The following is a 12798-nucleotide window of genomic DNA, read 5'->3' as shown; positions in this document are numbered from 1 at the left end:
GCTATGGAAGAAGAAGAAGAAGAAGAAGAAGAAGAAGAAGAAGAAGAAGAAGAAGAAGAAGATGGGGAGAGGGAGGGGAGGAACAAGAAGAAGAAGAAGAAGATGGGGAGAGGGAGGGGAGGAAGAAGAAGAAGAAGAAGATGGGGAGAGGGAGGGGAGGAAGAAGAAGAAGAAGAAGAAGATGGGGAGAGGGAGTGGAGGAAGAAGAAGAAGAAGAAGAAGGTGGGGAGGGATGAAGAGGAGGAGGTGGAAGAGGAGGAGGAGGTGGAAGTGAAAGTGGTGGTTGTGGTGGCACCAATGCTAGTGAGATGATGATAATGATGATGATGTTGATGATATGGTTGCTACATATAGATTGAGTGACAATCTATCTGGAATCTTTTTTACTCTTTCAAGATCCAGATCAAATCCTTTCAAGATCCAGACCAAATGTAAGAATCACTTTGCCCTCAATGAGCAGCAACAATGTTTGGTCTGAGAATCTGGCTATTTGCGCTTACATTTATTTTAGTATTTATAAATTATGGTGAAGGATGAAAGCACCAAATGCAGCGAACAACCATATCTCTTCACTTTAAGCTGTTATAAACCAAACTCTGATTAAAGATGAACAGAAATATTATAATTTGAAGTAGCAACAGAAGAACGCTGTGTTATCTTTTTCTGCTGCAAATGCATAAATAGAACTTTAATCTCTTATTTCTGATTCTGTTACCAATTCAGCCAAGGCACTTGTATATACACCTCTTTCTATATTTATAGACAGGTTTTAACATGCACGATAAGTAGTTGCTCATCAATTGCAAATAGGGTTATGGATACTCTTCTTTATCATTCTTTTCACATTTTATCAGTTATCAGGTTTACTAACATATCCATCCAAGAGCTACTATTATTAGATTGTATTGCTTTACATTAGATTGACTTATGTGTGTATGTGTATGTATGCGTGCGTGTGTGTGTATTTGTGTCTGAGTACATGCATATAAATTACCATACTAGATGTAGATATAAGTACATTTACACACTCCTCTGCATACAAATATAGATATATATAGATATATAGATATACACACCCCTGTTCAAACACAAAATCCAAATACTAACAACTATAAAGATAATTTGCTTTGAGCTAAAATCGTGTGTGTATGTGTATGTGTGCGTATAAAATAGTGAGATATGTTTATTGATTGCTTAATACGTGCTTTCTGACATCTTCGATTATTTGCAAGCCTTATACTCAATTTTACACATGATTTCCTTTACAATTGTAGTACACAGTAAATATGCCACAAATTTGACCAGTTCACTGCAACTTAACAATTCATCTTTTCACACATTTCACAAAGTAAAGCTATGCAATAAGCATGGTGTTGACAACACTCTTAGGAGCAATAAATGAAGCAAAAAAATAAATGAATAAAGTGTAAATCTCTCAATCCTCAGTTTTATTATTATTATTATTATTATTATTGCTGTTGATCTTTATAGTCTTTATAGTTAGCTAACTTCTGCATATTCATACATTTCTTTCTTCTGTATCAATGGTTTTATCATTTGTCTGACCTTATGAGTGTTTGCAAAGGAAAATATCATTACATACATGTGTTACCATAGATGTTGACCTAGATATTCCTTTTATGCAATATTTTATGATTTTACTGGTTTCAATCATTGGATTCAGGCCATGCTGGTGCACAACCTACAATAGTCTTTATTTTTGGTTAGTTACAATCATATCAGCATAAGTAGCTATTTCATTCTGATACTTATTTTATCAATCCCTATTTATTGAATGGCTAAGTTACCTTTTGACATATAAGAATGCTCACTCGACACACTTGTCTATACTGATACACACATATATGCACACAAATATATGCATACATTCTTTTATTTGTTTCAATCATCACATGCTAGGGCTCTGCCTTAAAGAATTTTAGTTGAATGAATCAACCACAGAACTCATTTTTTGCTTAAGGCCTGGTACTAATTCTATCAGTCTCTTTTGCTGAATCACTAAGTTACAGAAATGCAAACACACCAACACTTGGTGTCAAGCATTGATGGGAGACAAACACAGACACATATATAGATATATATATATACATATATACATATACTACAGGCGTCTTTCAGTTCCCAACAACCAAATCCACTCACAAAGTTTTAGTTGACCTAAGGCTATAATAGATGACACTTGCCCAAGGAATCATGCAATGGAACTGAACCTGAAGCCATGTGGTTGGGATGTATATTGTTAATTTTTACAGCCTTTTCTTCCATGCTAACATGAGTTACACAAGTATATTATAGAGGCATTCTTTTTACAGCCAGAAGCTCTTCTTGTCACTAACCCTCACTGTTTTCAAAGTAAAGGTTCTTTCATTTCACACATCTTCAAAAGCTCAAAGCCATCAAACAATTTGCTGACAGGAGAAATGACAACAATATCACCACTTGTAGCTTGCAATTTTCTAAGAAGCACAAATGTATACAAACAGAGGCACGCACATGCATGCACACACATGTTATACATAACATATATGATGGGCTTTTTTCAGTCTCCATCTATCAAATTCACTCACAAAGCTATAGTCAACCCAGGACAATAATAGAAGATACTTGTGTAAGGTATCATGCAGTGAGACTGAACCTGAGACCGCATACTTGAACAGTGAACTTCTTAACCAAATAGCCATGCTTGCACAGTTTTCTTCTATCAAATTTCACTCAAAAAGCATTGTTTGACCCAAGGTATCAGTAAACAAGTTACCCAAGGTAACAATGTAGTGAAAATGCCCTGTAACTCTTTGGCCACTACTGAGAATTTTGTTTTCATGAGATACCTCCAAAAAAAAAAAAAAAAAGACAGATTAGCAGAGCACACCTTATTCCAGGCTATTGAAAATGATTTCAAACAAAGGTATGAGGTGTAAATTAAATAAAGTGAAAAAGCTCAACTGTGAATTGATCCTGCATTTCAGACTCAGCTGAAAATTTAGTTACTGCCACTTCACAGTATACACACACACTCTTTCACAAGCACAAATGTATTCACGCTCTCACGTACACACTCACACACATAAAAATACTCTCATTAGTTTCTTTATAAATAAATATATGATTTGAATTTTTCACCCGATTGTTGAACAACAAACTACTGACAACAGAAATGTATTTGAAAAATTAGGTAGACTATGACAGCAAGTAGAGAACATGGATAATATTTTGCACTATGAGTAACATTTAAATGGCAAACATTGTAGATCTCCAAGGATCTAGGTGTAAATCTTAATTGAAGAAATTGATATATGATATAGTAGTTGTGGTTCCTTTATTTCCCCCAACTCTTCTCTTTTTTTCTATATTTCATAAATCTTATCATAATTATCCCCACCATCATCATCAACAACATTGCCAACTATAAAACCCCTGCATGTTGCTCAACCTGCTAGCAATAACAGTTAAACCTTAAATCTCCCACAAATCACACAAATCACACAACACTTCTGTCTCAAAATATATTGAATAATGTAACTCTCGGGGTGGTTGGTGTTAGGAAGGGCATCCAGCTGTAGAAACTCTGCCAAATCAGATTGGAGCCTGGTGTACCCATCTGGTTCACCAGTCTTCAGTCAAATCGTCCAACCTATGCTAGCATGGAAAGCGGACGTTAAACGATGATGATGATGATGATGTAGTTGCAGATATACAAAAAGATGGGTAGTCATGGTTAGAACATCTTTGAACAGACCCCTGAGGGGGATTTCATCAGGCAGGAGTACAATGTTTCTTTCAAACTCCCTTCTCTTCTGCAAATACTAGTTTTTAATACATGCAAACATTTACTGAGATCCCAGGAAATTCTCAGATCCAGTTACAATGTGCCTCCTAGTCTTCCATCTCATAGGCAGTGCCTCTTGACCAGAACTGACCTGAGACTAAACAACAACAATATTGTTACATATGTAAATGAGTTCAAAAGTAACTATGTATTCAGGACAGCAGATATTATATTCATTTAAATGATTCTTTCGTATTAATATTAATGAATTTTTGTCTCAGAGGCTATGGTAAGAGATAACTACAACAACAACAACAACAACAACCACAATTTATACTTAATACCAATTCTTTTGTTGTTGCAAATATGGCAATAAATAGTTGTAGCAGCTGCTACAAGTTTGACATCACCATTTGCCAGTGACAACAGCAAAATCAAAAATTTCAGACTGATAAGGAAATTTCTATGCAAAATCTATAAAGAATATGAAGCCTACTAGGGTCTGCATCAGATCGTCAACTATGCAAAACCTACTAGAAATAGTAGCAAAATCTCCCTCAAATCACACCCATCTATTTTTTTATAAAAAAAAAAAAGCAAACGACATATTGAGTAAGTAGGCCTAGATATTCTTAAAAACGCTGAGGAAATTATGGCTGGAATGCCTTCGATCGACACTGACATTGAGTAGGAGAGTGAAGCAACAGCAAAAATATTGATTGCAAAAACACTATAAGTAACAAGACTAAGTAGAACAACAAGTGATAATTATAATGACATCAATTAAAATAGCATCAACACAATAGTGCTAACAACTACAACAACAATAGCAACAACAACAAGTGTAGTAATATAGTAACACGTCTAGTAACAATAAATGACAATTATTGCAGCAGTGTTGCCACAACTACAACATCAGTCATTACAATAATAATAATGATAATAATAATAATAATAATGACAATAATATCATCAGCAACACCAACTGCATTAACAATTTCTTTTGAATTATTACAAAAACCAATAAACATCAATATTTTGTTGGCATTTAAGATGTCAACATGGGAGAATAGATAAAACATAGAGTGGACTCCAGGATGAAATGGACATAATACAAGTGATGGGAGTTGAACTAGATTTTATAATGCATTCAGTCTGGCTTGATTCATTTGCACAACAAATATGAAAGTCACAAAAAAATAATAATAATAAATAAATTCTTAGTAACAACAACAACAAGAGAAACTACAGCAAGGCAGCCTCAATGTGGTTGCTCAGCTTGCTAGAAATAGTTGCAAAACACCATCAACTTTCACATTACTTCACATAGGAAGGACACATTGGATAAGTATGTCCTGAAGCAAAATAAATGAATGAATGAATGAATGAATGAATGGGATGGCTCATGTCTAGAATATCTTTAAATGTAGGTGCAACAGTGATATCGTAATTAGTGAAAAATAAATTAAGAAAATCAAAAGACACCAATAAAACAACAGAATCTTAAGTATGGCTTATCAATCATTTTACTACTACTACTACCACCAACAACACCACCACCACTCAGTAGTAGTAGTAGTTTCAAATTTTGGTATAAGGTCACCAATTTCTGGAGAAGGGAGTAAGTCTATGATTACTTTGACTCCAGTACTTGGCTGTTACTTATTTCATCGACCCCGATAGTATGATAGACAGAGTTGACTTTAGTGGTATTTGAACTCAGAAAGTAAAGAGCTGGGAGAGAAATGCCTTTTGTCCAAAACTCTAACAATTCAACCAGCTTGCTGCTTTAACAATAACAACAAAAATAGTTTCTAATCTTGACATAGGCCAACAAATTTTGAGTGGGGTTTAGTTGAGTACATGGTACTTTATTTTATCAACTCCAAGAAACACGAAAGGCAAAGGTTGACATCAGCAAGATTTAAACATAGGACATAAAGAGCTGGGACAAATACCACATGGCATTTTTCTGATGCTCTAAAGATTCAGCTAGTCTACCTCCTCCTCCTCCTCCTCCTAATAATAATAATAATGATAATAATAATAATAATAATAATAATAATAATAATAATAATAATAATAGTAATAATAATAATATTTTTGGCACAAGACCAGCGATTTTAGGAGAGGGTTATGTCAATTACTCGACTGTCCAGTACTCAACTGGGATAGTCCCTGAAAGGATGGAAGGCAAAGTTGACCGGGGCAGGATTTGAACTCAGAATGTAAATAGCCAGAAGAAATGCTACTGAGTATTCTGTCCAGTGTAGTAATTAATGATTCTGTCAGCTTGCTGGCTTTAGTAGTAAGTAGTAGTAGTAGTAGTAGTAGCAGTAGCAACAACATAAAAAAATTTTAATGTATTTTAACCTTAAAGACATTTCTGATAATTAGGAAACCTATGATTATTTCTAAAAGATGTTTTTCTGGGGGTTTTTTAATTTCTTTTTTAAATATCTATCACTAAATTTAATTCTACCAAATGTTGTTGAGTCATTTAGCACAGTGTAATGGATCTTATCATTTATAATTAATATTATAATTTATTAGATATGACATCAAAAAATTATTCTTTCAATAAAGAGCCAAGAGAAGATGAAGAGAGGAATAAAAAAAAGAGTTTCAATGAAAATACAGATGATTTAATCCTCTATAAATGCCACATTATCCAATCTTAAAGTACTACATCATTTAAATTTTAATCCTAAAACAGAACTTGTAAAATTTTTATGTTTTCTTTTCCTTCTTTTTGAATGTAAAAAAACAAAATCCGATCTTTATTAATTTTTTCCCCCTCAAATGAGGAATATGATTGTTTTATTGAGTTCTGAATCTTTTGGGAGGGAAAAATGAGAAATTGTGATATTTGTGTCTTTCTTAGAGGTATTAAGTAATATAAGTGATGCAGTTCCAACTGAGAATTGAAACTAGTTCACATAGATTCAGCTCAGAAAAAACTTACTTATTGTAGTACAGTGCAGCTGATACTAAACAATCCATTGAAGGGGTAGAACACATTGGAATTACTTTTATGTTATGTAACGAGATTAGAAGAAACTGATGTCTTTTCTTCTTATCCATTACTTATTAGATTATTTTACAAAGAATTTGGGGGATTATTTGATTAAAAAAACAAAAACATTATTAGATAATAAAAATTTCATTGATAATGTTTCTTAAAGTGAATTTCATAGTGGAAGTCTTTTGAATTTGTCAAACCTCTCACACTGATACCATTACAAAAAAAAAATCATATTCCATGTCATTGTACATGTTTTTTGTTTTCTTTCCTTTCTTTTTCTTTTTATATTTCAATAAATACTAGAATAAATAAATTAACTTGTTTTCAAGCTTCAGTTTTAAATTAATAAAGTAATGAAATGGAAAGTAATTTTTTAAATATAACATTTTGCAGAAAGAAAAGAATCTTTCTTAAGAAATGTGAACGAATATAAACCTAACACTGAAACCATAGAAAAAGATACTTGGAGCAACAGAACAAATAATAATAAACAGATAGACAGAAGATGAGCTTAAGAAAAGAGCTTAAGAGAAAAGGATAATCAAACTTAATTCATTCTTGGGGATTAACCCTTTTCAGACTAACAAAATATATGCTAAGACTTCCTATTATTCCAAAATGGTTTTACCAACCTACACTTGATCTAACTTTTCTAGTGAAACAACCAATTATTCTGCAACATTGATAACTGAAAATTTTTGCATGAATAGAATTTGGAGATATAATATTGATACAGTGTCCTAAAGGATGCAGTATTCTAAATGATGCAACAGTTTTGTGAAAGAAGGAATGATGAGCCATTATGGGTATTTTTTAATCAGCTTTGTTAATACATGTACATATTATACACACACACATACAAGCAAAATTTCATTCACATGGATAATGTGTGTGTGTATGTGTGTGTGTGGCATGAGACACACACGCATGCACACACACACACACACACACACACACACACACACACACACACACACACACACACACACACACACACAGATGCACAAAATGAAATAAAAGCTGTGTAACTCTTCTGCAGAAAGAGATTAAAAAGCAGATCTCTTATCAACAGGAGTCAACAGAATAGAAAACATCTTCATATGAAAATAATGATAAAACTCAAAGCATATGTTTAACAACCTGAAAGAAATTACTTAATAAAAATGCCTTCAATTAAACATTTGCTTCAGTTGGGGAAGAAATAACAAACCCTGAAATATTAATATTTCATTTATAAAAGATGTTATTTTGATTAAGCCTAACTCTTGTATTTCCCTCCTTTTTTTTTTTACCCCCTCTCCCACTTCTTTTTGTTGTCTTTTGTTATGCAAGTTTTACAGTAATTTTCAATTAAAAAAAAATAGAAAGAAATAAACAGAATAAACAATGAACATACCCAAAAAACAGCAGAGTGTGTTTAGTGTCGAAAAAAACAAAAATTAGACGAATATCTTGGAGCCAACTTCAGTCTGTTAATTCCTCTTCTCTGCTGCCGAATGGAGTCAGCGAAGGAAGAAAAAAAATACACTCCCCTCTGTCAGCAACAGTGGTTGTGGCAGAATAACTTGAGAGCTTGCTAGACTGTATCTATCCAGTACTGCAAGCGTTTGATGGTAGCGGCCACAGTATCGACAGAGTGGTGTGCCCTTTCTGTAAATGCATCAGCTCTGCTACCATGCCTACATTCCATAACAATTTTTCACCAATCTTAGCTGCCATGTAATAAAAAAAATAAAAAGTAGAATAAAAAAAAAGCTGGTAGGCGGCTGGTTGTGGGTAGGAGAGAGGGAGAAGGAGAAAGAGAGAGAAAGGGAGAGAGAGGGGAGAGGAGTTGGTGGTGTGTTGCTGATGATGAAACTGAAGCTAGCATGCTTATTTACACATGGGCTGCCTTGTATTAATACCAAAGGAAGTTTCTATCACTATCATCCTAAATAACAGTACACTAGCTCCAAAATAGGTTTAAGAGAGGGAAAGAGTGAGTGAGTGAGAGAGTGAGTGAGAAAGAGAGCTAGAAAAGATTGCTTATCAGTTAAGTTTGATTGAATAAGTAGAGGAATAGGGAAGAAAGAGAGAGACAGAGGTGAGAAAGGGGGGAGAGACTGAGTGAGACAGACAGACAGACAGAGGATAAGCATTAGAAAAATAAAAACAGAAACTAAGAGGAAGGTGGAAGGAAAAAAAGAAAACAACATATAATATTGAGAGCGGATGAGTATTTTAACATTCAGTGATTAGATAGGATAAGAGATGGCCGAACGGAGTGAAGGGAGAACATGGCTTAAGATGTTAGCATCTTTCAATTGGAGTACGTATACACACACACACATGCATGCACACATACACACATATACTATGCATATATATTATACACATGTACATATATATTGTACACACACATACATATATATTTTACACACACACATACATATATACCATACACACATACATATATACTATACACACATATACACATGTACTATGCACACATACATATGCACGCACACATACACATACATACATACATACATACATACATACATACATACATACATATATACACACATCTGTGTGTGTATTTGTGAAGTGAGAGAATCTTGGGGCTGTGGAGATTAAGTAAGAGATTAAAAGCGATGAGTTTGAATCACTGGTGGTGATGGTGTTAGTGAAATCCATATCCTAACTTGAGGAAATGTTGTTTTAAATTGAATAACAGATTGATTGCAGTATCAATATTAATGGAAAAGGCATAAATGCCACAACTGCCTTTCTCCCTAACACATGTCAATATGTAGCTTGATATCTTTGTGTAAAGTGATGCTAATGCTTAAAAAAAACAGTGGAAATAGCACTAATGTTAGAGGAACAATCCAGCTGCTTTATGATGTCCTTTAGTTTGTTAGCTCAAGTTTTGAAGATCAAATCTTCCAAGAGTCATTTTTAAAATTTTCATTCTGCTAATGTCAGTTAAATATGCTAAGCTTGATATGGAGAAATTTACCTATATTTCTTCAAAATTGTGAAGGCATGTGGCTTAGTGGTTAGAATAACTAGCTTATGATTGTAAAGTCATGAATTCGATTCCTGGCAGTGTGTTGTGTCCTCAAGCAAGACATTCTTATTTTACAATGCTCCAGTCCACTCAGCTGGCAAAAAAAAAAAAACCAGTTGTAGCTGTAATTCAAAAGGTCAGCTTTGTCACATTCTGTGTCACACTGAATCTCCCTGAGAACTACATTAAGGGTACACATGTCTGTGGAGTGCTCAGCTACTTGCACGTTAATTTCACCAACAGGCTGTTCCGTTGATTGGATCAACTGAAACCCTTGACGTCGTAAGCGACGGAGTGCAAGTTTGTTTTTTTTTTTCAAAATTAGCTTTGTGCTAAATTAAAAAGTAAACTAAATCCATCTACCAGTTTATACCACCACCTGACATATGGGTGCCTTCAATGAAGTCCACTCTGTTTGAACACTTAGAACACATGTAAGGATAACTTATAAATTACTCCCCACTACCTCCTCTTTGTTCCCCTGTCAGTCACTGAGCCCTTGCAAAAGGGTGCTGCCCTTTTGTGTCTCTATTGTATTAACATGCATGATGAAATGCTTAGCAGTATTTCACCCGTTGCTATGTTGAGTTCAAATTCCACCGAGGTTGACTTTGCCTTTCATTATTTCGGGGTTGATAAATTAAGTACCAGTGAAACATTGGGGTTTGATGTAATCGACGAGTCCCCTCTCCTAAAATTCCAGGCCTTGTGCTTTTAGTAGAAGGGATTATTATTATTAATGATAGAACAACAAGGCAAGCTGGCAGAATTGTTAGCACACTGGGTAAAAATGCTTAACAACATTTTGTCCATCCTTACGTTCTGAGTTCAAATTCTGCCAGGGTCAACTTTACCTTTCATCCTTTCAGAATCGATAAATTAAGTGCCAGTGAAGCACTATGGTCGATGTAACTGATTAGTGCCCCACCAAAAAAGTTTTCAGATCTCATGTTTTTTAGTAAAATGGATCATCATCATCATCATCATCATCATCATCATCACCATCATCACCATCATCACCATCATCGTCATCATCGTCATCATCATTATTATTATTATTATTATTATTATTATTATAATTATTATTAAAGGCAGCAAGCTGGCAGAATCGTTAGCACACTGGGAGAAATGATAGCGGTATTTCGTCTGCCACTACAATCTGAGTTCAAATTCCGCTGAGGTCGACTTTGCCTTTCATCCTTTTGGGGTCAATTAAATAAGTACCAGTTATGCACTGGGGTCGATGTAATTGACTTACCCCCTCCCCACAAATTTCAGGCCTTGTGCCTATAATAGAAAGGATTATTATTATTATTATTATTATTATGTAAAGGCAGTGAGCTGGCAGAACTGCTTAGCAGCATTTCTTCCAGTTCATTACATCCTGAGTTCAAATTCTATTGAGATCAACTTTGCACTTCACCCTTTTGTGGTCAATAAAATATGTACTGGGGGTTAATGTAATCAATGAGCCCCTTTCCTCAAAATTTCAGGCCTTGTGCTTATAGTAGAAATTTTTAAAAAATTATTATTATTATTATTATTTTGTGGTGGATGGCAAATGGTGATGGATTGGCAGAATCATTTAGAGCATCTTGCGTATTTCTTCTGGTTCTCTATGTTCTGAGTTCAAATCCTCTCAATGTCAATTTTACCTTTCATTCTTCTAGGTTGATAAAGTACAGTACTCAACAAGCAATGGGGTTGATGATACTGGCTAACCCACTACCTCCAAAATTGCTGGCCTTGTGTCTAAATTAGAAACCATTATTTAACAACTACTGACAGTTATGTATTTCTGTTATTTTTATATGGCTGTTATCATATTCACTTTCAGATGAAGGGTAAGGGCCTTGAGGTGAAGTTATCAAGCTCTCTTATCAATCACTTCAAAACTACTGCTGGCACAGATCATAAGTTTCTCTCTCTTCCTAACTCCAAGATGAAAGACAAGGACCAAGTCTGAAATAGTATATTCTTCACTCCTCACGACAACTGAATTTATCAAACTCTCCTATGAATTAAATGCTGCCGATGGTTTGACTAAATGCAAACTGGTGATGGTTTGACTAAATGCAAGCCATCACTAGTTTCCTTGGATTCTGGATTTTACCATATTTTATCTGGTATGTTTGCATGACTGATTCTATGAGGGTGTCTCTGCTCTGGTACATAAGAATCTACTTAAGTCAGAAAATCCAAATTTGTTTTATTAACGATTACTAAGCCAAATAAAAAATATCTTGTTAATTTTCCTGCTTTTCAAAATGCAGGTTCCTTTTTTCCTTTTTTTTTTTTTTAGCAAGTTATATGGATAAACACTGGACAAACATTAGTTAATAGAAAAACAAAAACAATAAGTTACAGAGAAAAACATCAAAATGCTATGATTTATTTCAGATGTTAATGGCTATAATACTGAGTAGTGGAAAATACATTGAAATGCTGACCATAAATGCGAGGAGAAAATTTTTTTTCTTTTTTATTTGTTACCATATTTTTAAAATGAATACTGGAGCAAATATTGCTTCTGATTACTTAATGGAGTGAGCTATAAAAACTGTTTAATCAATTAAAAGCAACCATATTGGAGAGGTTTTTGTAACGATAGTTTGAGCAATGGCTCTTGGTTTTTCAGTCTCTACTAAACTGAATGAGTATGATAACTGAGTGAGATCATTGTAATTAATGCTTGATTTCCTCTTACTTTCTCTGATTGATAGATGGATAAATAGATAGATAGATAGATAGATAGATAGATAGATGGATAGATGGATAGATAGATAGATAGATGGATAGATGGATAAATGGATAGATAGATAGATAGATGGATGGATGGATAGATAGATAGATGGATAGATGGATAGATGGATAGATAGATATCTTTTTATTATAGCCACACAGGGCTAAATACAGAAAATGGACAAATTACAA

General features: G+C 34.1%; 1 protein-coding gene across 5 annotated transcripts in view; it reads right to left on the bottom strand.

The window, feature by feature from the left end:
- LOC106869351 (disks large-associated protein 1) overlaps positions 1-12798 on the bottom strand; it is a 374528-nt gene that overhangs the window by 309225 nt on the left and 52505 nt on the right. For 3 of the 5 annotated variants that reach the window (XM_052968667.1, XM_014915067.2, XM_014915070.2), the window contains exon 1: positions 8209-8451. The exons of the other annotated variants lie outside the window; for them this stretch is intronic. The gene's annotated coding sequence lies outside the window, so the exon portion shown is untranslated. Of the gene's footprint in view, positions 1-8208; positions 8452-12798 lie in introns of those variants that run through there. 5 annotated transcript variants of the gene reach the window in all.

Source organism: Octopus bimaculoides, chromosome 6 (assembly GCF_001194135.2).
Source record: "Octopus bimaculoides isolate UCB-OBI-ISO-001 chromosome 6, ASM119413v2, whole genome shotgun sequence".
Classification (NCBI taxonomy): domain Eukaryota; kingdom Metazoa; phylum Mollusca; class Cephalopoda; order Octopoda; family Octopodidae; genus Octopus; species Octopus bimaculoides.
The sequence above is the reverse complement of the archived record's forward strand: the minus strand, read 5'-3'. Positions and strand labels throughout refer to the sequence as shown.